Source organism: Sus scrofa, chromosome 13 (assembly GCF_000003025.6).
Source record: "Sus scrofa isolate TJ Tabasco breed Duroc chromosome 13, Sscrofa11.1, whole genome shotgun sequence".
NCBI classification, from domain to species: Eukaryota; Metazoa; Chordata; class Mammalia; order Artiodactyla; family Suidae; genus Sus; species Sus scrofa.
In genome coordinates, this window is record NC_010455.5 from 174,585,989 (window position 1) to 174,613,206 (window position 27,218).

Below are 27,218 nucleotides of genomic sequence, written 5' to 3' on the forward strand. Positions count from 1 at the left end.
TGCCACAGCCACAGCAACTGGGGATCTGAGCCACATCTGTGACCTACAGCACAGCTCATGGCAACGCCAGATCCCTGACCCACTGAACAAAGCCAGGGATCAAACCTGCATCCTCATGGATACTACTCAGGTTTGTTTCTGCTGTGTCACCACAGGAACTCACCTAAAGAGCATTTTTAAAGGGAGACTGCAGCTCTTCCTGAGGGTCATAATGTGAGGAAGAATAAAGTTTAAGTGAAAGTGAACTAGAGGGCCACACAATATTGTTGGTGGAAATAATGCTGAGCAGTCAGCTAAAATGCATTGATGTGGCAATGCATTTTAAAACTATATTTAACTCTCTGATTTCTGCTCTTGCTTTCAATAGCTTTGAAGGGAGAGAATAATGGTTCCTTTTCCTTGGTGCCATCACTCTAAATTCCAAAGGATATTATGTAGTATGATAACTTACATTTCAAACTCTAAGATGTTTGAATAGATGAAATAAGGTTAATTGCTGATTCTTATTAATTTTCTGTCTCTGCAGAATGCTTTTATGCTTCTCTGTGTAAATGATTGACTTGTATAATTGCATGCATGTCTAAGTGCTGCTTTTTGAGAGATGACATCAATGGATTTAAAGATTTTATTCTAGATTGTCTTTCAGAATTATTTCAAATACTTTCTTATATATAATTACTTCTGCTTATGTTGAACAAAAGTGGGCCAAATTTATGCTGTATATTATGACACTTTATTTCTCTAACAATATATACTTCTATAAAGCATTTTTATGTCTGGAATCTTGTTTTCCATCATAATTTTATTTTAGGGGGGAATTAATGTACTATTCTATTCATGTAACAATCTATCCACCCACTCACCCCACCATTTTTTCAAACATAATTTTTGCAGTACTCCCATTGTAGCAGACACTGAGATTTGCCCTAGTGATACCAATTGTGAATAACATATATTCTTTACATTGGAGAGATCACAGGTAGTACAGGTGTGAAATGCACAAATGAATAATTTTAAAACAATGTGGTAATTATAACCATGTTATGAACCCAGTACTTTGCCCAGGTCTCTTATTTTTCTTTATGCCTATAAAGCTTTATTAAAGTGAGATGCCCTTGATGTCAGACATTAATTGGACACCCTGGAAGACTAGGGTATATTAGATAATTTAAAGATGAAATACAGTGTTTGGTTTATGTGTATAAAAATGGGTATTAACATTTGGGAACAAAAATAATCAGTGTTAATTATCTTGCTCAGCACTCTTGTAAGGGTCTATAAGATATGCTTTTTTCTCTAAGACCATTATAATGAGAGAAAGAAAACATCAGTCCAAAGGAAGGAAAAAAATTGAAGAAATTTGATAGTAGAAATCTGTATTAAAAAGGAAAGGCAAGTGAATATAGATGAGCTCTATCAGTAAAGAAAATGATAGCTTTCTAGCTTAATTTACTTTGGCAAACACTTCCATGTATGCAATGGGAATATAATCTAAACACCTTATTAGAATATGTATCTCTTTGCTGCAGCTTGCTTTATCATACAAATAGATATATAATGCTTGCAGGAACAATTTGTGGTTAAATGTATTTTGTTAGTTTTTCCCAAGAAAACTGAAGGGAGAAAAACTTTTGCCAAGATACTTAGAATATGATTTCTTTAAAAAAATACTCAGATTTAGGAAACCCACACTGATAATTTACATTACTAATTTAATATCGGCATCATATGTGGTGAAAGCCAATTAATTTGTTTCTATGGCAAAAACTCAATAATAACATCTTTGGTGAAATTATTTTTGTTAAATACATTGTCATCATAGAAGTTCATAATTTGTGATTATGATCTTTAGTCCTATTGATAATACAGTTAAATTTATATTGTGTTCTCTGTATTATTTAAGGTGGAAAAGACTTGTTGAAAACAATTCTACTTAACATGCATCCTAATAATATAATGCAAAGATAATTTTTTACAAAAAATTTTTAGATTTTGGATTTGCCAGTGCTTTGAATATGCAAGTTTTGACAAAAATATTCTTGTGAAATTCAACTACACAAATATACTGATTTACTTGCCTGGATAGTGACAGCCTTTCAGATTAACACATTGCATTTCTTTCATTATTCTCTGCCACCAAGCCCACCCTATTCTTGTCATAGTGGTCAGATATCTGTGGATCTCTTCTGACTTTTACACTCATGTAGAGTCACTTCTCTGTGGACCACTTTCTGAAACTCTGCCTTTTGACAGTCAATTTACATGAGTTGTACATAGTAATAAATATGTGCCTCCAGCAATTATGGTTATATCAGTGACAGGTGGAACACTTTGATGAGACGTTTTGTCCAATCTGTATAGTTGAGTGCCTGGAAGCATTTCAGTTTTCATGTTGATTTACAATTAGTATTGTAAGAGCTTAGATTCTGCATACTGGAAAAATATTACATTGTAACAATAATTTAACTTCCTAAACCAACTAAATTAGTTGAAACAGAGTTTCTTGCAATGTATACATCTAAGGATAACCTGACCCCCTTGCTGTACAGTGGGAAAATAAAAAAAAAAAAAAAAAAGAAACAGAGTTTCTTAACCTAGACTGCACACACAAGTTGAAACTATAATATTCATGTTACTTGCAATGGTATATGTCTTATAGGTTTATTTGATAATGGTTTATATGTTTGACCTGACTTACTAGTTATACAAGAGTATATATACATACACTTGTTATATCTGGTTTCATATATCTAATTTTTGCATTACTTTATTATTAGAATAAAATATTCTGAGTGTTCAAAGTAATCTATGCATTTCAGATTTTGAAATTAAAAAGGCTTCAAACACTCAAAATTGCCTTTATATCAAAATGAAGTTCTCACTTATTTTTTATTCTCAAAATTTGATTCCTTATTATGTTTTAACTAAAATAAACTATCTTGCATACTTTAAATATTTGGTTTCAGAATCGTTTTATTTTCTCACAATTTTTTAAAAGTAAGCCTCTATTTTTTAGCATAATTTTTGGTTCATAGCAAAATTGAAAGGAATCCCCATGTGTATATGCCCCCTCTCTCCGCACATGCATACTCTCCTCTCTTTATCAACACCTCCCATGAGAGAGGTATATGTTGGCACATCATCATCACCCAAAGTCCATGGTTTACATTAGGGTTCACTCTTGTGTCATTCAGTCTATGGCTTTGGACAAATGTGCTCATAATTTTTGAGTGAAGAAGTCAGGGCTTGACTGGAAAGTTTGTGTATAATTTATGTCATAAACTGGAGTGCCTGGGAATGAAAGATCCATTTCCATGCTAGCTTCTTCCTTCCTTATCTGGTTAGTGGTTTGGGGAACACACCTTGAAGGCTGGACTCATCAGGGCACTTTTCCCTTTGATACCATCTCCAGATCTCCCTGTTTTGGCTCACACAGGGCAGATTAGCATTCCATGGAAACCAATGCAGAAGCTTCCAGCCCTTTCAAAGTTGAGCCCTAGACTGACATAGTGTCTGTTTCATCACATTTTTTTTTTTTTTTTTTTTTTTTTTTTTTTGTCTTTTTGCCATTTCTTGGGCCGCTCCTGCGGCATATGGAGGTTCCCAGGCTAGGGGTCAAATCGGAGCTGTAGCTGCAGGCCTACACCAGAGCCACAGCAACACAGGATCTGAGCCACGTCTGTGACCTACACCACAGCTCCTGGCATCACTGGATACCTAACCCACTGAGCAAGGCCAGGGATCGAATTCACAACCTCATGGTTCCTAGTTGGATTCATTAACCACTGAGCCATGACAGGAACTCCTCCTCACATTGTTGAATGTAAAAGTTACATGTTGTTGGAGTTCCCACCATGGTTCAGTGTTTAATGAACCCAGCTATTATCCATGAAGATGCGGTGAACTTTTTGAAATTACCAATAATTAATGTTGGTGCCGGAAAATAATTTATTTGTTTAAACGAGGGACAATCTGCTTCCTCACCATGAAGGAAAATAAATTTCATCTGAACTGGAGGGAAATGCAAAAATTGAGAACTTTACCGTATTTTTCAACTATTTTTCTGTCTTTAACCGGGAAGGACTTTCTTTAAACAACAAATAACAATAACAAAAAAAAGGTAGGAATTCCCATTGTGGCTCAGCTGTACCAAACCTCACTATTATCCACGAGGATGTGAGTTCAATCCCTGGTGTCACTCAATGGGTTGAGGATTCAGTGGTGCTGTGAGCTGTGGTGTAGGCTGCAGATGTAGCACCGATCCTGCATTGCCTTGGCTATGAGGTAGGCCTGCAGCTGCAGTTCTGATTCGAACCTCAGCTTGGGAGCTTCCATATGCAGTGGGTGTGGCCCTAAAAAAATAAAATAAAAAACAAAAAAAGCTAGGAGTCCCCATTGTGGCTCAGCAGAAACGAATCTGACTAGCATACATGAGGATTCAGGTTCCATCTCTGGCCTTGCTCAGTAGGTTAAGGATCCGGCGTTGCCATGAACTGTGGTATAGGTTGCAGGCACGGCTTGGATCTGGCGTTGCTGTGACTGGTGTAGGCTGTTTGCTACAGCTCCAATTTGACCCCTAGCCTGGGAACTTCCATGTGCCTGGGGTGTGGCCCTAAAAAGAATTTTAAAAAAAGGAAAAACTAATTAAATCATTAAGGAAATTGCGGGTAGGTTTTACTGCCATATATTGAATTTTTTTTTTTTTTTCCCTAGGGCTGTACCCACTGCACATGGAGGTTCCCAGGCTAGGGGTCTAATTGGAGCTGTAGCTGTCGACCTATGCCAGAGCCACAGCAACTCAGGACCCGAGCTCCGTTCTTCAACCTACCGCACAGCTCCGGCAACACCAGATCCTTAACCCACTGAGCGAGGCCTGGGATCGAACCTGAAACCTCATGGTTCCTAGTCGGATTCGTTAACCACTGAGCCACTACTGGAACTCCTGAAAATCTTATAGATGACAGAGATCAGAAAAACTATATCAAAGCAAAAGAACTTTAAGTATACACAGTAAATGCAAAGAACAGAAAAAAAAGCCCAAAATATTTAATATACCATCCCTATCCCCTTACTCCTGCTTTCCTACCACTACAAATGCTGAAGCTTAGAGACTATAATTACACTTAATAAAAAGGCTTTTAGGTGATGTGTCAATGTTGATACAATTAGGCAGTACAAAAGTATGTATTTTTTTTTCTTTGTTTATTTGGGGGGTGCTGGTGTGGACCCCCTAGGCCTAGGAGTCCAATTGGAGCTACAGCTGCTGGCATGTGCCACAGCTACATCAATGTCAGATCTGAGCCACATCTATGACCTACACTACAGCTCACAGAAATGCTGGCTCCTTAAGCCACTGAGGAGGCCCGTGATTGAATCCACATCCTCATTGATACTAGTCAGGTTTGTTTCTTTTGAGCCATAACAGGAACTCCATAAAGGTGTATTTTGAATCCAGTTTTATTTGACACCATGTCTGTTGTTCTTTCTAATTAGAACACAGTGTTTCTCTAATATATAGCTCTCCTTCTTTATGTCTATTCCGTCTTTCAATTATAAGTTATCAATTTGATACCGATATATGGCTGCATTTTAGAAGTCCTTCATTATTCAGTTATTTTTTCCTCCCCCAAATTTCCATTTAATTGCTTTTTCCACTAGTAAAGAAAGACTTGGCTAAGAGATGGAGGAGCTGGAGAGAGAAAGAGATAGTAAGCATTATGTTCACCATAAAATTAACAGCCTTATTTTACTCATCCAGTCTTGACACTTAATCTTTCCAGAGATTATTGTGTGTGTATACATATGCTTAATAATCTATTTTTACTTAGTATATCATAACTGTCTTTATAATTCTAAAGATTTAATTATTATGTATACCTATCACACACCTTTGCCTTTGTTTATCTATTAATTGAAAAAAATATTTATGTATGAAGCTTTTATCTTGTTATCTGTCATGTCTCTCACAATTATTGTTATTCAGCTTGCAATCTTCATCTTTAATTTTATTTTATGGTGTTTAAAATTTTATGAACAATAATTTATTTTTTATATAATAAAATACATCTGCTTTTTCCTTTATGATATACGTCTTTGGTACCATATCCTAAACTCATTTAAAGTGTAATAATGATAATAAATAGTTCTAAAATGAAATTGAGTACATGCGAGTATTAAGTCCAAGGATTTAGTGCTTCCAGTTAGGTGTAAACTCAGGGAGAAATTCTTAATTATACTTTCTGTTTGTTTGTTTTGTGGATTGATCCTAAATTGACAGTGATAAACTTGTAATTTGACTTTTTTAATTTTCCCTTCCCTTCCTTCCACAAAGATTTAGATTACTTTCTGTACCCTAAACATTTATAACATCAGAGAATGAATGGGACATATGCCCTCACTTTAATGGTCATAAAATATTAATTTGGTATTACATCATCACTCTTTTTCTTGATGTCAAAGAGTGATAGCACTGAATAGCAGTTTTAAACTATGTTCCTCTACTGAATGTATTGAGTCCTGAGGTGACTATTGTAGAATAAATTATAGATGACATCAGCTTTTTTTTTTTCCCCCAATCCATCTCTGACCCTGACTAGGTGTTTGACTCTCTGACAGGATTTTAACCTCCATGTATCTACTTACACACTTAAACATAAAGGGGTTCTTTATTTCTTAGGTAAATACAGCCAGCAAAACTTGTAATGCTGAAATTAGTATGAGAGATAGATACATTTATACTAGATGCTAGAGCATACTTTATTAGACTGAAATCCACATATGATTCTGTCTCTTAGGTTTCACTTGGTCCTTACCATATAATCTTATTAGGATCCTCACAAGTCAAAATACTGGAACTTCCTTTGACAATAGTGTTGGTCTAGTTTCTAATTTCAAGATGGAGAGAGTAAAAATTTAGCGACATACTTGGTCCAGATTTTTACATGCATTCATATTTATGTTGCTGTCATTTTCTGCTGTTGAAAACCAGTTACTCACAACCTCAGACTCACTGCTCTTGCTCCTTTTCATCCTTGCTCAGGCTTTAGGGATGCTAGCATTTGAAATCTTGTTTATTGACACATTCATGCTCAGCAGATAGTCTCAAACCACACATTTAATGACAGTGTATACAGATGTTGAAGCTTTTCCACCTCAGCCGCATGTGGGCTAGAACAAGCTCTTCCCTGTAAACCTCTAATCCTGGAATTATGTTGAAAGTCAGTATAGACAATCTTCTTTCTTGATATGTTCCATTTTGGATTTTTTTTGACTCTTTTTTTGCTAACACTGATAGGTTGACACTATCTTAACACTCATTTTGCAGTAACAATAGGAAAGCTTAGCAAGGAAATGTTCTTAAATTATTCCTCAGAGACAGTTCCTTGGACCCTTTGAAAATTGGCTTATCTCCTTCTCAGTAAACATCTTTGTACAGGATGGATTATAACTGCTAATTTCACAAGAAGATCTGGTACTTCTTTATCTCAGGAATACTATGACAATTGCTAACCTTATGTCTACAAAATTAAAATTTGCTTTTCAGAGAACTGTAAAAGAAAACTCTAGGGAATGTTTGTCCACATAAACAAAGGCACATCTGGAAGCATCTTTAAAAAAAATAAAAAAAAAATGATTTTCTCTCTGGGACTCCAACTCCATATAAGAAGGTGGAAATATTTCCTGATATTTCATGTGGTCTCAAAAACTCATATGTGAAGTTTGCTTCTTCAGATATAATTATATTTTTAATGAATTGATAGATGTATTTTAAACTAAACAAAATCATTCTTCTGTTGTGTAAAGTTTATTCTCCATTAGTAGGATAAACTTTTATAACTCACAAATATAATTAAAATTTGTGAATAAATTCTTCTTTGCAGTTAGTACATATAAGAACTGAAAAATCTACATGATTAAAAGTATGTATGTAACATTGCTCCTGTTTTAGATTTTATACTCTATTATTATGTGCGGATATTTTCATAGTTAGAATTTGTTCTTACTTGTGATTACTGCTTCTATCCACCCTGGTTGTCCTCAACTTCACATCAGTTGAGCACCCCAAACAAAATGGTACCATTAAAAATTTTATGTGAGTTATTAAGCTATTATTTCCCAGTTCCAAATATATCTTTCTCTCCTCTGCTTTGTTGTGCTGGTCCTGGAGTCTACAAATGACATTTCTTCTTTGTCAATTGGCTTCCTATTAGGGCCTACCATTAAAAGGCAGGGAGGGAGTGAGATTGAGGGCTGGACAAGTCAAAGGAAACTTGCTTTGTCCTTGTACCTTCTGTTCCTACCATCATTGCCTGAGCAAAATCTTTTTCCTGGCAGCAGTAGTTAGTCCCATGGTCCAGCTTCTTTCCATTACTCTCCTGGCCTTCCCCAGAGGCACCAGCAGCAGCTCTGAAGTACTGCCTCTTACAGGTCTAGGTCCCAGCTCTTTAACACCCTCTTCCAAGCTCTAGACAGAGCATCCCTTCTGGGAAGTCTGATTCCTAACCCTAGAGAATCCCTTCTCTAACTTTTCCAGTTCAAATAGCATAACCTCAACTTGCTTGTTTTTCCAGACCTATGGGAATTAGATGCTTTTTGCAGCTACTTTAAATTTGGGCTTCCCTTGTGGGCTTTTTCAGCTTTCCATCCCCTGCTTACTAAATTCCTGTTATTATATTCTCTTAATTGAAATGTATTGTGGTTTCTTTCTTCCTCACTGAATCTTGACCAATGAAATAAAAGACCATTAACTGTAAATCTCATTAATAATCTATTTTTACTCCCACAGTGAGAACCAAACCTTTGTTAAGCCTGTATTGCAAGAAGGAGCAAAGTCATAAGGTTAGCCATAAATTAGTCTTGAGATTCTTTTATAAATCCTCCCATGAAAATGAATTAGTCATGAAGAGGAAATTCTTGGACAGCTTTAACTTTTTCTGTTTAAATTGGTTATCTTCTTTCCTACACTGTGCTCTCTTCCTTGGGAAGTCTTATTTAATTATTTCAGGAATGGCAATAGCTTTCTTATTATTTTATCTAGAAAAGTAAAACTTTTTAGGTAACTGAATCCTGATTTGTGACTTTTAAGATTTTATTATTTGGATTACTTACAAAAATAGAGTAATTTTAAAGTCAATTTTATTGATTAAAAAGGTATTTTTCCTCCATTTTTTTAATATTTGAAAGTAATTTTATTCAATGCTTCACGCTTCATTGGTTGACAACTATACATTAAGTAAGGAGTTATAAAGAAGAGAGAGGCATTACATTTCTGAATAGCAATGATGAAGAATCATTTTTTGTAACTGCATATCAACACATTTTTATTTTAAAATTAAATAATGGTTTTACAGTTCTGAGATATTTTAGAGAAAATTGATCATTAAAGATCTTTGCATAAGAATAAACATATTTCCTATAATATGCCTATAAGATGTTCATAAAACTCAGTTGTATATTTTATAATGAAGTTTATTATAAAACACATTTCTTGAAGGTGAATGCCATTTCTGATTGGAGTTGGCTATGAAATTAAAAATAAGTTCCTTCAGAGGAAAATTCACAAATGGAGAGATTTAAAGTGTTTTAGGGTAAAAGTGGTTAAGATGTTGCCAATTCTAGACCTAATGGGCCTCATAGTACATCTCTGGATTATAAAATATTTATTGGCTGAACAAAGTTTTAAACTAGAAATTTTCTTTTTCCTTAAGGCATTTTCTTAACTTGAGGGTATCCTATCTTCTGAACGTTATTGTCACTCTCCCTCTTATTTTCTTCTTGGTTCAGGTGGATGCACAAATATTTTTCTTCTTTCTGACAGTTCCTTGACTTCATACTCAAACCCAGCAAGACTGTGTTACATCCTTTCTTGGCTTATAAACTAAAACCAAGCCTAGATCATTATTGTTCCTATTTATACTCGGCTGCAACATTGCACTGAGCCAGACAGTCTCAGCATCTCACTTGTGATTCACAAAATCCCCAAGTTCAAGTTTTCAGGAAGATATTAGCTTCCTATTAATTTGATAAGGTTTTATAAACTTGAAAGCTTACCTTTAAATTTACATGGGACAAGGCACATTTGCACCATCAATGCTTTTCATTTACAATAGCTACATTGCTGCATAGTAAAAAGTTGGCATTTTTTTCTAACAAATGGTATCAAATACAAACACATAATTAACTTATCTTAGCCCTCCTCTCGAAGTGAGGCAGATCCTGCCAATACACAGGGCTTCCAGGACAGATAAAGAAGGTGGCAAGGAGGGTGGCTTCGCTGCCTGCAGTATCTCTTTCTCTATCCATATAGAGATAGGGTTTCTTCTCATCACCTTCAAATCCCCTTTATTCCACTCTGACCCATCTCTAAACTTGATCTTCTGATTACTGATCCAGACACAGCTTTGGAAGGCACAGGCCTGTCTTCACTGAATGTCAGACTTGGCTTGTCCTAGTTCTTGTCTAGCAGACCACTACTGCTACAACCCATGTGCAATACCAAAGAAAATGTGTGCACTGGAATTCCTAAATCTGTGCTGTTCTACTGATATTTTCATGCAAAGATGTGAAAATTATATGGACTGGAAATAATTCTCAAAACAAGCATGCATGCATCCTTCACCTAATCAGCAAGAGAGGCATTGAATCAAGACAGTAATCAGTCAGAATTAGGGACTGAGTTAGCAGAATTTACCTGAAGGACCCTGTAATCCTGATTGTCTCTGAATTTAAAGATTGTGGGAGAATTACACTGATGGTGAAACCCATGTGCCTTTCTCCTGAAAAAAAAAAAAAAAATGAAAAAAAAAAAAAAGAAAAAGAAAAGAAATACAGCTTAGAAGACTTGTAAAGCAAGAGACTATATTCGGACTAGAGTAGAGATTGAAAGCAGTAATAAGATGAAGATTCAGGAGAAAGGCACATGGGTTTCCTCCATTTTAAGATGAGAAAAGGCAGTAGTCCTGTTAAATTTGAAAAGGTTTAATTCAATCAGTAATTATAATGGGGCCTAGCACATTCCTGATTATACTTAAACTCCATGCAAACTGCAAGTTGGATTAGAAATAAATCAACAATTCCAATCAAAGTTTTTCTATTTTAGAATAAGAAAAAATTTTTGAGTGTGAATTGTGAGTTTCAGTAGTAATCACTTGCTAATTTTGAGGCACTGAGCCCTGACTTAATCGTTTAAAAAAAAAATTAGTGCCCACCTTGCATTTTTTACTATGATAGATAATATAGATGCAAAAATAAAGAACACTTTCTGCCACTGAGAAGTTTAAAATACTGTCTGACGAGTTCCCGTTGCGGTTCAGTGGTTAACAAATCCGACTAGGAACCATGAGGTTGCAGGTTCGATCCCTGGCCTCACTCAGTGGGTTAAGGATCCGGCATTGCCGGAGGCTATGGTGTAGGTTGCAGTGTGGCTCGGATCTGTGTTGCTGTGGCTGTGGTGTAGGCCGGCGGCTACAGCTCAGATTAGACCCCTAGCTTGGGAACCTCCGTATGCCATGGGTGCGGCCCTAGAAAAGACAAAAGACAAAATAATAATAATAAGAAGAAAACAAAATACTGTCTGAAAGACGAAAATGAAAATATTTAATTGCATTAAAGATGGAAATATTATAATAACAATAATAACTGCCACTTAGAACTGAATAAAATTGAAAGAATGGATAAGAAATGGTTGAAGATAAAGCAAAATAACTGAAATAAGACATATGATGAGATAGTTTTATGTTATTTTTCACCCATAAACACTTCCAAGGAAGAACTGCTGAGAGATATAAGAGGTGATAAAGAAGAAAAACATGAAAACTAGTTGAGAGAATGGTGAGATGTGAGAGATGGTGAACAGTATAAACTGATGACATAGTTCATTAAAACAAAAAGTGAACCCAGACCGATGGGAATATGTCTTGAAAGTTTATTAATCTTATAACATCTTATGTTGAGACAGTTGCCAATTATGAGAAGTACCTTGTGTGAATTTTGGTAAATTCAAACCACAAAGTTAAAACTTAATGTGGCGTGTAGAAATAAAATTTCTGGAGAAATATATAAATTGGAAAACAATTGACCAGTGATAAGTTTTTCTTTTTTCTTTTTGTGATGAAATGTGAAGGTAAGTAGGAAAACATAGATTATGAATATAAGTTGACAATATAGAGATATAGATGGCAAAATTAGTTTTTATTATGACACTTTTTTTCTAGGCAATCTGTGTAAACATACATATAAGCAGTTGCTGTGGCAATTGAAAATGTCGAGCTCAAGTGTCCAATTATATGGATAAACAATAAGATCCTGCTTATAGCACAGGGAACTACATCCAGTTTCCTGGGATAGATCATGATGGAAAAGAATATAAAAAAGAATGTATATATGTATAAATGAGTCACGTTGCTGTACAGCAGAAATTGGAACAACATTGTAAATCAAATATAATAAAAATGTTTTAAACATCCAATTATACATCTAAATTTCTGTATCTATATTCTACAATTAAAAACTATATAGGGTTTGGTGAGACATAGTAAGCACAAATATAAACACAAATTGTTTATATGTATATTTATATATATAAATATATATAACACCTTTGTATGTTAGATTATATCTACACATATAAACATGTTATATATGTGTGTTTATGCAAATGTATGTGAATATATAGTTTGCATATTTAGACATTAAAAAAACTTTAATAAGGTAGCCGTTAAAACAGAGACAAGAAATGAATTACAGGGTGATAAAAGGAAGCATTGTAACTGGGTCACCATGCTGTACAGTAAAAAAAAAGAAATAATGTGTTGGGGAAATAAAAAATTATGTAGGAAAATCCAGGTTAATATTTCTGCAAATAAATACAAAACATATTTTGGATATTCTTGACTGCCAAATATAAATATAATTCTCAGTATTTAACATAAAAGTATGTAAACCAATTAAGTCAACCTGTAAAATATGTCTTTGAAATACTTATTCTACTTTTATGCAAATAATGCAATTATTTTAATTTTATTCATTATATTCTAGTGTCAAGGAGTTCCATTGCGGCTCAGTGGACCCAAATCTGACTAGTATCTATAAGGATGCCTGTTTGATCCCTGGCCTTTCTCAGTGGGTTAAGGATCCGGCCTTGCTGTGAGCTGTGGTGTAGGTTGCAGATGTGGCTTGGATCTGGCATTTCTGTGGCTCTGGCATAGGCAAGCAGCTACAGCTCCGATTCGACGACCCCTAGCCTAGGAACCTCCATATGCCTGAAGTGTGGCCCTAAAATCAAAAGAACAAAACAATACAAAAAATCTAGTGTCAGATATATAGTAAGAAAATGCAAAAATAGAGTGATTTTAGAGGAATGATAAAGCATTTTTATTAACATTTTAAATTTTATCTCTCAAAGAACCTTTAAGAAGAGCAAATTGTATTTTGGGAATGCAGGGGAGCTGGCATATTATGTCCCAGGCATGTAAATGTCTGATGCCCTGAGTCCATACAGTAATAATATATGAAACTTAGAGAAATAAAGTAAAAAAAAGTCACATACAATTTTAATGTAAATTTTTTAGTTGAGCTTGTGTATGTTGGTAGTATAGAATTCCAAACAAATGATTGAAAATAAAATTGTATATTTTACACATTAGCCACATAATCGACCAAGTTATTATTTTTTTCTATACAATTAAAGTTTCAACTACTATTCAGAATGAAAATGAATACACTCTAGTTACATAAAGTGTGAAATCTTAAAAAGTTAATACTGAACGAATAGAACAACTCCTTCCAGTACAAACCGTATAACATAGAGCTTTCACTTATATAGAGTTCTCCAAACAAATAATATTAAATCATATTTTAATTAGAAATATAGTTGTCAATTAAGAAAAAACCAGTGATATTTATAAAGCCAGGAAAATTGCAAGCTTTAGGGTGGAGAGAAGGAATTATTATTGGCAAGAATATTAAGGGTCCACTGGGGTCTTGGGTATGTGCTATTTCCAACAAAGTGCAATAGATAATACCAATGTTGTAATGACCTTAAGTTGATATTTGCATGGAGTTCCCATTGTGGTGCAGTGGAAATGAATCCAACTAGTATCCATGAGGATGTGGGTCAGGGATCTGGCATGGCCATGAGCTACGGTGTAGATAGAAGATGTAGCTCAGATCCTGGGTTGCTGTGGCTGTGGCATAGGCTCCAGCTGTAGCTCCAATTGGACTCCTAGCCTGGGAACTTCCATATGCTGTTGGTGTGGCCCAAAAAGCAAATTAAATAAATAAATTGATATTTGCATTATTTTTGTATATTATGCAATATTAGTAAATAGAAATTAAATTTTAATCGTATTCTCTGCACAAAGGTGAAATGTAAGTATTTCAAAACAAAGCTGAGACTTTTCTACCTAAGTCTTTTAAGATCTACCCATATATTAAAACATATACTTAACTGAAACTCCAGACATCTCCTTCAGAAAATATGGAGGAGATTATACTGACTGTGAAAACTTCAGTGGCATCAGTGATGCAAATGCTCAGGTAGAACTCTAAGAGTAATTTTAAATATGATTTTAATGTAGTTAATCTTTTGTGCAAAAGTCCACCTATGCATTTAAAATTCAGTTAACAGTGGTTATTAAATAAGATGCTTCAAGAGTATCAGCAAAAGCAGTTATATATTTCAGCAGTGCTGTCTGTTATTATTTCTTTACTTGATACTTTTTGAAGAACAGCAACAACAAAAAAATCAATTTAAGCCAACCATAGAATTCAGCAGTAAGACCATATAACAAAATAACAGTTTTTTCCTGATCTTCACTTTCATACAAGAATGTTGGAAAGTGAGGACCAAATTTATCTAAATTCTGCAATTGTGTTCTCTGACATAGACCTTTATACTTTTTGTCATTTCATAGTGAAACTTTTCCTAAGAATTAATGTGACCCATTCAATTTTATCAAGATGTTGTTAAAGGAAATATTTCTGAGAAAGCAATTAAAACTTTGACTTCACACATCTACACACAATGTATTCTTGTTCCATAAGCAGTTACAATCTAAGAAACCACGATTTTATAAAAAGGCCAATGAATGCTGGAATGCTGTAAAGGTTTTAAAATTGTTCTAATAGACTTCTCCATCAGGTGAAACTGAGCATAGCGATAGGCAATTATGAAAGAGCTGAAACTAGAGCTGCCTATTCCTCATAGAGTTATTGGAGACTCAGCCATGCAGTTTATTGAGGAAAGTCAGTATAGTGATTTGAATGAATACAGATTATTTGCAACTCTTTATTGTGTGTGTGTGTGTGTATACACTCATACTGTATTACACAGCTTCAGAAAAGTACTAAAATTAAATTGATTTTATATTTCTCAACTTCTAAAATTTTGTTCCAATTGTAAAATTTATTTATAGGAAAAAGAAAAGTTAATTAATTTAGTTTGTTTTGTGAAATTTGAATGCTATTTATGCCAAGTTGGGTTGACTAAAAGAAATCTGTATTTATTATTTGTCCTTATGTTAGATCTAATTTATTGTTTGATAACATTGAAAAAATTATACTTCCCTTAGAAAAATCACTTGTTTTTCAAGCATTTAAGAATCCTAAGTTTTATTTTTTGTATTATAGGAAAAGTAAATCATTTAATAACAATTTCACAGATCCTAAGAAGTCATTATTTTAATCAGTTGACTTTTAAATTCAATTAAACCTCCTCTTATATGTTTGTATTGTTTAACAAAATAAAAGTTTATATGGATGCTACTAGTTACTTTGAGTCAACATTTTAAAGAAAAAAAATTTGTATTTTCTATCATTCATTTAAAGTTTATATTTCTCTCTATAGAGTTTATTTGAAAATGTTGAAATTACCAGTAGGTCTTGCCTTCGATAATAAGATACTGCTAATCACACTTAAAGTTGTCGCTGATCATTAGTAATTGTTGTTTGGAGGAGCTTCTCATAAATTACTAACAAAATATTCTTCAAAGTTCTAATATATAAATCCAATTTATGTGCTCATAAGCAAGATTGTACTGATTTTGCATCATTGTATTTAGATTCATGCATTTTTGTTAGTGCTTAGTATTAAAATACCATGCAGGAAAATATTTTAATAAATAGATATTCATATTCTAAGTATGAAAGCTTCTAATATATGGGAAAATAAGACATCAATAAATAACAGGAGAAATGCAATAATATAGAATCACTCTTATTTTTCTTATTCTAGAATATTTCAATATTCTAGATGCCAGAATCCAGCTCCAGCAGCCAGGGTACCCCTCCGGGGATGGACAGTGTCGGCGAAGCACACGGAGACAGCCTCTTTTTCCCTTCTTTCAGGGCGCTGGACTGCTCAAATTTTATTAGCATAGGTAACAGTTTATATAGACAGCTTAATTTAACTTACATCACAGTGCTTAGATCATATTCTCAAAGGGTGAATTTTAGACTGCATGGTACAGTAGATATACATTGTGTTCTAAGAATTTTAATTAAAACTAATGGATACAATGCATCATGTAAAATTATAATGGGTACAAAACATCATGTGGAAAAATCATTATATGAAAATAAGGCAATTCGGTATAAATCGTCTTGTGGTTACTTTTAGCAAGCGCCGCCCTTTATTGTTTTAAGCTAAACTTTAACAACTAGAAAGGTCAAAAGCACAAGAATTTAACATTTACAAAAACTCATTTTTTAGATTAAAGCTTAGGGTACTAACTTCAAAGCGTTATGGTCAGGGGACAGTATGAGAAAATATTTTTTATATCAAAGCAACTTAATTTCATAAAACTTAAAAGCTCCCTACAAAACTTATTAAAAGTAAGATTATTATTTTTTCCATCAAGAATGATATATGTCTAACCTATTCTAACCTACTGTACACTCCACAATTACCTAACTCTAAAACCTATTTTTACTTGTAACAAACCAATGAACACTTTGTTTTTGCTTGTATTAGATCTGAATAGGAGGAATTTCACCAAGGTGAAACTCTTATTATTTTATTACTGTTCCAATTTTATTGAATCACAAAACAATATAGAAAAATAACAAAAAAAAACAAACAAATAACAGAAAAGGCTGAGTAATAAGTAAATAACAGGAAAGACTGAATTTTCCAAGAAGCAATTTTTATTCTTGCACTATTGTGCAAAACCTTCATTTTTGTTATTGTAGCCGTTGTTGTCAGGTTAGCAGGTGAGCCTCATTATTTTTAGAACTTGCCCTCGGAACTGTGCCACTGGGTAAGTCTTTTTCCCTATTTCTAAACTTGCCCTCGGAACTGTGCCAGTGGGTAGGCTTTTTTTCCTCGGTTAGGAACCCTGCCTTCGGAACTGTGCCGTCAGGCTAGTTCCCTTCCTTGGCCTCCTGTATCTCCTCGGCTCCCCGCATCTAGAAATACTGACATGACCATTTATGTTTAAGTATTTGATATTTGAATATATAAATATAATATTTTATAAACATCGTTTTGTGGACTGATATTGCACAATGCTGAGGGCATTCTTTTAGTGGTAAGGATATCTGAGTTCTACTTGGGTTTAATGTTTCTTGGAATTTGACCCTGGGCAGGTGATTCAGTCTTACTTAATTCAGTGCTTTTGCCTCAGTGTTATATTTCCTGAACAACCATTCAAATAAACACCCTCAAACTTATCAATTTATCACAACTCTTTACCCTGCTTTATTTTTCTTCTTAGTAGTTATCACTACCACACACTTTAGTGTATACTTGTTGCTTTTATTGTCTCTCTTCTCCCACTAGAATGTAAATTCTGTGGGGACAGAGCCTTTGCATCCCAGAACCACACTGCCCACAGCACAGATATCATTCACTAATGATGTAGTAAATGAATGAATGAATGAATGAATGGTCTAAAAAGGGCTTTTGAGAAATAATTTTCCCCTGTTCTTAATTAGAAACTATATCTGCAGCAAATCTGCAATCACTGATAATTTCCAGTTTATAGAACTTGAAAAAAATGCCTCCCGAGATAACTTTACTTTTGAATGGTATTTTTACACCTTTTAGCTAATATGACCTTCTCACACAGGATTTGGCTGGAAAGTAATTACAATGTGTATTTTACTTTGTAGAAACTGATGCTCAGAGAGGTACAATAGATGTTCGTGTGTATATGTATAGATAGATAGATATGAACATAAGGATATATATTCAGGAAGACTCCGGCCTGGAAGTGAATACTAGGACTCTTCAGTTCTAGCATATATCCCTCCATCCTTAAGTTCTCTTTTAAACAAAAATTTATTTCCTTTCTACATGCTTAATTTGTGAAAATAGAAATAGCAGATGAGTTTTGTAAACAGCAGCTGAAGCCATGCAGGAGAACATTATCTTAATGTCACCACTGGACTGACTAGTGGAGACCAGTAGTGGCTAGGGTCATACGAGCAATTGGTTATGCCATTTTCCCAGGCCATCTGTGGACAAATGAGAGTGGTGATGCCAGGACCAGGCAATGAGTTCTGCAATAATAACACTTTACGTTGATGTTTTGGGTAGAGTTATTTGCATAATATGCAAATTTAAAAGTCCTTAATTAGCATTCTCATTCTCAAATTCTTCCTTCCTGTCTGTCTAACCCTTCAGCATCATTGTTCATTCTTGAATATTCATATGCAGTTCTTTCAGTAAATTTATAGATTTCAAAAAGTACTCTTGAAAAAAATTATATTTAGGGTTTTTAATCATGGAAGTGTGTTTTTTTTTTTTTTTTTTTTTAATTGTAGGCAGTGACACCAACAGGGCATATACTCAATGGCAACCGCTTTTGCACAGCATGCCACAGGATGTAGGAAAAATACATTTGATAATGAAAATTCTGTAATTTACAAATCATTTGTTAAATTGACAATGTCTAGGAGGTTTTCTATTATTGCTGCTCTTTACTCCATCTCCTTGTTGTATTACTCTAGCAATTAACATTATTTTATTAAATTTAAAGGAAACAAAAGCAATCTGCCAGTTTCTCATGCCTATATTATTATCGGGAGGAGGCAGATTTTGAAATGTTAGATTCCTACATACCGAGAATAGAGATGTCCTGGATAGATTTTTAAAGGTACTTTACAGAAACCTAAAAATTATGATAAAATGATAATTTGATTGGAATGAACTTATTACCAGAGTTTAGGCCAATGGTAAACAGAGACAAAAAAGGAATGGAGGATATTATAAAGGAAAGATTATGAGTAGCAATATTGAACATGTAGTCAATCAAATATGTTGCATATAACCTAATAATAATTAAAATCACTTATATTAAGTGTTATTTAAAATTTTGATTTACATTTCAAAGTTCAAATTAAGTTTTACTAGAATGAGTAGCATATCATACTTTTATATCAGCTATAGCATGAAATTTCATTATGGAAGTAAGCTGAGAAAACTTTTTATCAAGCCATGAAAGAGACAAAGAGCATTGAATGAAAGAAATTAACATATTTTAGAAGCAAAATTGTGAAATTATTTGTAAATTCTTTGCAAAATTTATACTTTTTCCTTGCATTTTTAGTCATCATATATAATCAGGCAAATATTTAATATCAGTAGCTTTCCAAAGATGTAGCAACCTATCGACTAATGCCATCTTCATCCAAAATAAGCTCCTCTATCCCTCTGTAACTTATCCTAATGTGTGTCCATTCCCTCTTCATGTTTTTTTCTATTATTATCAATTCTTTTTATCAATAACAATCAGAATCTGATCCATTTCTCCTTTTTTTCTCCCCTTTTAGTACAAACAATTCAGCCTCACTCCATGGATCCTCCTGTCAAAAGGTACTTTATTTTAAATTTTGTTACTAAAGCACCGTGATACTTTATAAATTTAATAATAACTGTGTTCTTATTTTTAAGCAACTTAATTTTCTTGTACTGTATTATCTGTAGATTACTCTTCAGAAGATAATAGTTTAATGTCACACCTTGACACAGATATGAGGGACACATTTTAAATCATTCTTGGTTGCTTCTCTATATTAAAATAATTACATTCTTCCTTATTCACATCTGTCATTGTAGACCACAAATATTCTCTCTCTTTTATAACTTTGTTCTATGAAAACAAGTTCCATGAAAGTCTTTATTTTCTACATTTGGAGGATATTAGTATAATTTTGCAAGGTCACTTTAGGCTTTTTGGCATATATTAAAATTAAATTTCAAGCAAGGTGAACATAGTCTGTATTTAAAAAAAAGTCATATACTACTTTATGCAAGGATATGTTCAAGCTATAGCCTGATTTTCTAGGTATTGTTTTACTTGGGAATATTCTCCACCTACCATCATCTCCCTCAAAGTTGCCCACACTGAAGAAATTCATTACCAGACATTTGTATTAGGCTTCATTCTATCTTCAGTTTGTCATAGTGAATATGGTAGTCAACATTCTTAATCATCTCATTAGAATTGTAGAGAAAAGAATTAGCAACAGTGAACATTTCCTAGTTCTCATACTTTTTTTTTTGTTTGTTTGACACATTTGTGACAATGTATAAGAAAGTTTGGCTCTCTCCTCAAGAGGCTCACCTGTAGAATCTGCTATTGAATGTTGCTGATCTTGAAAAAATAGGTTAGGAACAAACTGAAACTAGTTACCATGGATATATGATAAACCAGTCATCAAGTATCACTAAGGGAACCCAGTTTTATAAGTGAATGGTATGTACTGTCAGTAGCATTGCCTGCCATAGAATAGATTCCACATGCTCTGTAGAGGTTTATTTTCAAACTTTTCCTAACTAAAAACTATGCTGTTAAGCCTTATGTCTAAAGGTCTTAACAGTACTTCTAAAAGAAGACATAGGAGACAAAATATTTGCTGTTATGCAAGCTGTTGATTGCATCAAAAAGTCCATTGAAACATTGCCTCCTTTTTCTTTTTTTCCTGTGTAATGTTTGGTTTGTCTTATTTGTAGAATTAGTTATTTTCTATATTTTTTTGATTTCTAGTTCATTCTGTTTGTTTAGTAAATTCATTTTCAGAGATTCTAGGGGAACCTTACTTTCCAGCTCTATATTAATCAAAAGTAATCTTTATTATCATTCATTTAAGATTACAATTAAAAATAATTTATATTGAGTTACTTGTAACATGAAATCAAAATATTTTTGCTTGTACAAAGAGAAATTGGGACTGAAAACTACTGATCTTATAAAATTTTCTGTGAACATTAACACATATCAATGATAAATGTCATTGTAAAGGGTTACTTTCTATTAAATGTGGTAAGTTTTCTCTAATCCTAGTCAGCTAGTTATATTCTTTTATTCAAAGACTTATCAAATGGTTGCCTCATGCATACCACTATGAAAGGCTTGATTAGTATAATTAGAGTAACTGTAATATCTTATACATTTAAAAATTTAAATTTACATAATGATATATTAAAATAAAAACTGAAATAGATTTGTTAGTTACCTATAGATGCAGATGTAAATTTATAAATTATTGAATTTCATATTATGAGAAGTGCTAATATTTCATTAAGTAAGTATTAAGTCAAGATTTTGACAATTAAAAATTACGCTACTTGGAATGAGTAAGTTGCACATTATTCTATTTGAGCTTATAAGTGGGGAGAAACTGCACCTATGAAAAGAATATAACTAGTGCAGCAAGGTCCATTATATCTGACAATTTTACATGTTTCTCCAGTCAGGATGTTTTGTTTATAAATATGCATGTATTAACTGCAGGTACTTTACAATTTGAAAACCTAAGGTAAATTTGTATATTCATGTTAAATGAGTAAATTAATACTTTTCAATATTCTTCACACACAGAGCATATTTTTCTTAAACATTTGTTCCATATATGACCAACATCAGAAAAACTGATGTTGAACAAAACACAGAAATAATGAACAAAGTCTATACATCAGGGCCTGGGGATATATATTTCAAAACCTTCCTAGATTTTCTTGTGTATGTTACAGTTTGAAACTAATTGTCCTAGCTTATTCCTGTGTTTATATTCTATTAACTTTGCACATATATGTACTAGCATAGAAATAGTTGGGCTTGATTTACCCAACTATTCTGATAAAAGCAATTTTAATTATGATTACATTTATTAATAAGAAATAATTAGAACAATTGGTAGGTATTAGGTGTCTAACTGAACTCAATATTCTACATACATTATCTTAAATGTCCAAACTTTTAAAAATTAAGGGGTTAATAAAGCCCAGAAATATGTGGTGATCCCAAGTCAAAGCCAGATCTATTTATGCAGACAATGTTTACCAAATCCATAAAATAAAATGAAAATTTCAAATATCTTCTCTTCCCATCATACCACACTATACTGTTCTCTCAATTTCAGTCTTTTTCAGAGTTTTAATAATTCCAGAGTTTCAGTATAACTCTTACACCTTCTTGTCTCAAATATAACTTAATTTTACTACATAAAACATTAATACATCAGATTAGATTTTTCAATAAGCAGACACCAAGATAATATTAGATAGACATGCACAATATTTATTGGGGGAATGATCTTTGAAAAATAAAGGGGAACAAACAATTAGGTATGGAAGACCTTCAGACAGTGATGTGTGAAGAAAGGAAGGAAAGAAAGGGGAAGGGAGGGAGGAAAAGTGTTAAGAGTAACCTTACTCTGGAATCTATCTCTATGAAATTTCTCTTCAGGGACATTTGGAGCCTCAGAGCAAAGATTCCCATCAGGTAATTCCAACATTCAGCAGGAGTAACCCAGTTCTTTCAACCCTACCAAATTCACTCATTGGTTGGGGGCATCTGTGAGAGACGTGGGCCTTAGCATGAATATTGTAGTGAATCTAAAGATGCAACAGAGAGTCAGAGGTTGTATGCCAATTGCAGGTCTTGCAGCAGGTTCTCTTGACTAGAAGGATGTGTGATACACCTCCATGACCTCCACAGGCAGTGCTTCGGAAAACTTTCCTGCACTACACATTGGTGTACTCAAGGGTATGGGCAAAATACTATTGCCTTTGCACTTCCAAAATTACTAAATATCGGGGATAAAATAGGCAAGTATATACTTACGTCATATACATATTTATTTATAAAGAGAAAATTTGAAATAGAAATATTTTTATTACCTAAGGCAGATTCTATTTTAAAACCACACGATTTTGTAAACTAAAATTCAAGAGATATTTTTAGAATATAGTGGAATATATGACAAATATTGAAAAAAGGAAGGAAGGAATCTGAAAGTATATCTCACAAAGGAGATGGCTCAATTTCTCATTGTGTTATGCATTTAGAAGTAGAGGATGGATTTTAAAAGATCCTTAATTATTAAGATCATTGATATATTCTTCTAACAAGACTAATGGACTGAATAAGGTATATAGTCACCTCTAAGGAAGAATCACTACTTTTTTAAAGGAATTGAGTTTCAAATTTTTGTAGCCAGTGCTGAAACAATGTTCATTTTATGAACAATACAGAGACATGAATAAAACAATGTTATTGGATTTCTGAAATTTTTCATGAACCAGAAGTTTCCAGAGCCATTACCCAGAGCCCCAACCACTGCCAATTTCTTCCTTTCTTACCGAATCTTTTTATGTTTGACATGTTCAGAAAATATGTTCTGTGACACATGAATAGCTCTTAACAGTAGGTAACCAAAATGAGGTCATGGAGTTCCCCTCGTGGCACAGTGGAAACGAATCCGGTTAGGAGCCATGAGGTTGCAGGTTCAATCCCTGGCCTCACTCAGTGGGTAAGGAGCCGGTGTTGCCGTGGTGTAGGTCGCAGACACGGCTTAGATCTGGGGTTGCTATGGCTCTGGTATAGGCCAGCAGCAACAGCTCCGATTATACCCCTGGCCTGGAAACCTCCATGTGCTGAGGATGCAGCCCTAAAACACACACACACACAAAACAAAACAAAATGAGGTCGTAAGATTTTTCTAACCCAATAGCACTCAATGGAAAAAACAAAAACCCAAAGAGCCAGAATGAAACCATTATTCTGTAACCCCGAACATAATAACAAATTAACATTTTTGAACACCAGTAATTTTCAGATTCACTTAGGATAACACAGTATGCGCAAATCTTAAATATATGATCAGAAATTTAACTGTGTGTATTGGAAAATCTACATATACATGTTGTTCTCAAAAAAATTGATTCACCTCTTTTGAAGTTCATAAGACTGCAGATATCATTATAAATGATTATTGCAAAACTAATTTATTACGCAGATTTTTAAAATATCCAGTTGAGGCAGTTTTGGCAAAACCAAATTCTATGGAGAATTGAAAACTGAAGTAATTTAAAACCTAAAACTACAAGTTTATAAAAATGTGAATATTCACTTAGCATGCTATGGCACATGGAAATGAGCAGCAACTTGTATTATATGCTTTAAGTCTCTCCATAAATATACATTTTAACTAAAAAATAGTAATAAATCATTTTTTGCAGAATAGGCAGGGATGTCATTCTATATATCTTCCTTTTTTATTTTAGAGCTAATAAATAAGGATTGTGCTCTGGACTGGAATATGTTTTAACAATTGTAGCTATATATGTAATGAAACGTGTATAGTATATTAACAAGATCTGAAAATCTTATACATTTAATTTTACATCTACCTATACAAAAAATTGTTACGTCTTGAGTACTTTAAAAGATAACAAGGGAGTTCCCATTGTGTCTCAGTTGGTTTAGGACCTGATAATAGTCTCTGTGAGGATGTAGGTTCTATCCCTGGTCTTGCTTGGTGGGTTAAGGATCTGGCATTGCCATAAGCTGCGGTATAAGTTGCAGATCTGGCTTGGTTCTGGTGTTGCTTCAGCTGTAGTGTAGGGCTATAGCTGCAGTTCTCATTTGACCCCTAGCTCAGGAACTTTCATTTTCTGCAGATGTGGTATAAAAATAAAATTAAATTAAATTAAAAAATAAACCACCAATATAATATATTGTATTATTAAAAAAAAAAGACAGTGAAAACATTGTCTATTTCTTTTGGTGCAGAATGGCCAGCAATTCCAAGGAGGGAGGAAAAAAGAGATAAAAGCAATTAATTTGGTGTTTATATTTGTTTGGTAATGTTTACCTTACTGGTAGCCCTGCAAGAGCAACTTATCAAGTTTCTCTCTCTAGGCCTAGCAAAAGGGGAATATATTAATCAGGGTTATCTAGAGAAACGGAACCTGTATAAAAGAGAGAGAGAGAGACTTCTAAAGCCAGAAGATATGAAAGTAGAAAGAGTGGTTGAAAGTTTTTTTTTGTTTTTTTTAAACACCAGTTAGAATTCCAAATTTTCACATTTTCTCCATGGAGCCTGCTCCTTTAATCACACTGACAAGAAAAAAAAAAAAAAATACCTTCTTTGATCTAGCTTAAGCAGACAGCCTTCTTAGGTGGTGTGAGAGCAGGGGAGGGCAGGACACATGGAAAAGCAATTGACTAAAAGTCAAAATTTAGTGTGACACTCTACCAACGTTCGTGTCCCACTCTGGATTTCCAGAACTCTGACAGATAAGCTTGCATTCTCCAGGCTGGAGCATACCCTCATACTCTAATAGGTTGCTAAACTTTATTGATAAAGGCACATAGATACACTAAATAGTAATTCTTGACAAGAGAGGACTTTTGGAGTGGAGATATTTTAGCACTGTGGAATGAGTTATTTTAGATAATATTTTAAACTACAGAGCAGGTGATTTTGGAGGGAGACATTTTCTTCTGCGCATTGATTTATCCATTTATTTAAATAGCACATCTCTCATCTATTATTGCAGATATACTTATTCCTTCCTTTGAACTTGGAAGCTAATAATTATAATGCACTGCAATGAAGAATCAAACTGCTCAAAATGCAGTTGGAGCACAGATCTTCTCCTTATTTAGTCAGGGACTGAATGTGATTTAATTGATGAACATACACTCTATCCTCAAGCCAAACAGAAGTAGGAGATAATGTTAAATAAATGAGGATAATTAAAGGAGATGAAAGATGTGTTGGCATCTTCAGCCAATATAGTTAAAATTTGACACTTTATGACCACAAGTCAAAGAATACAAGTCCTTTCAGATTTATTATTCCATGGATAATCTCATTAATTATTATTAAGATAATAATAATAATTATTATTATCTTTTGTTAAGGATAGGGCCACAGTTGCATTAGGGAAACAGAAATGTAAATCCAAAGAAGCAATTAGAAATTGAGTTCACATAAGAAGCTGTGAATAATCTAGAGAGGACTTTAATCTGAGTCTGATGGCTGAGCTACAGTGAGGCATGAGGGACTGGTGGAAGTATCTCGATTCATTCTAAAACATGTTAGGGCAAGGACAGGAAATCTTCACCAGAGAAATGCAAGTTTGCAACCTGTATTACCTAGCTAATAGCGCCGCACTCACTCAAATGTCTAATTACAGTGCTTAGACCACACAGTTCCCTATGGTATAAAATCGTATCGAACTTCTGTGTCTCTTCAAAAAAATATAGTCACAGAGGTAAAATGAAGTACAGTGGCTAGAGGGATTCGTGGTCTGAATGTTAATGGAAAAAATAGACCGGTTTCTCCCCCACATTGAGTAAATTCTCCTTGCCATTCTCTTTTCTTTCAAAATATTCTCTATTTTTCATAACAAGTATTACTTGTTGATTTGTTTCTTCTTGTCATTTTCTATAGAATTTAAACTCCACTCGAGTGGGGATTTTCCGTTTTATTCACATATTTGTAGGTCGCATCTGGAAAAGGAGCCAAATAAATACGTGAATGAGATAAATAAATAGGTATCTGTTGAGTAAAATGAGGGAATAGATATATTAATTTCAGCATTATCATTTAACATGGGTTTTCACCTCTCAGGGGTCAGTTCTGTATCAATAGGGAGTGCTGGCATTGTGTTTTGTTTACCATTGTTTAACTAGAGCATGTCAGAAATCTAGAAACATTGTAATGTTTGTTACAGAATGAAGGAATGTTTGAAGATCTTATGTGGTTGAACATTTTTGTTAGGACCTGGAAAAGGTTATGTTTTCATGGAAGATAATGAGTTTCTGAGTTCAAAGAGTAAAACCCCAGAACCTTGGGAGCCTATTGTGATATAATGGAGAATAGATGAGTTTCACTCCTCAATATCCCAGTCTTAGAACATTGTAGTTCTATAGTATCAGGTAAAAGCAATTAACAGCTGTTAGAATGTAGAGGATATTGGAATT

General features: G+C 33.7%; 1 long non-coding RNA gene across 1 annotated transcript in view; it reads left to right on the forward strand.

The window, feature by feature from the left end:
* Window positions 1–27,218, forward strand: part of LOC110256461 — a 277,952-nt gene that overhangs the window by 97,239 nt on the left and 153,495 nt on the right. Inside the window, exon 2 of the long non-coding RNA XR_002338002.1 lies at window positions 19,771–19,813. This is a non-coding gene — a long non-coding RNA (uncharacterized LOC110256461). The remainder of the gene's footprint in view (window positions 1–19,770; window positions 19,814–27,218) is intronic.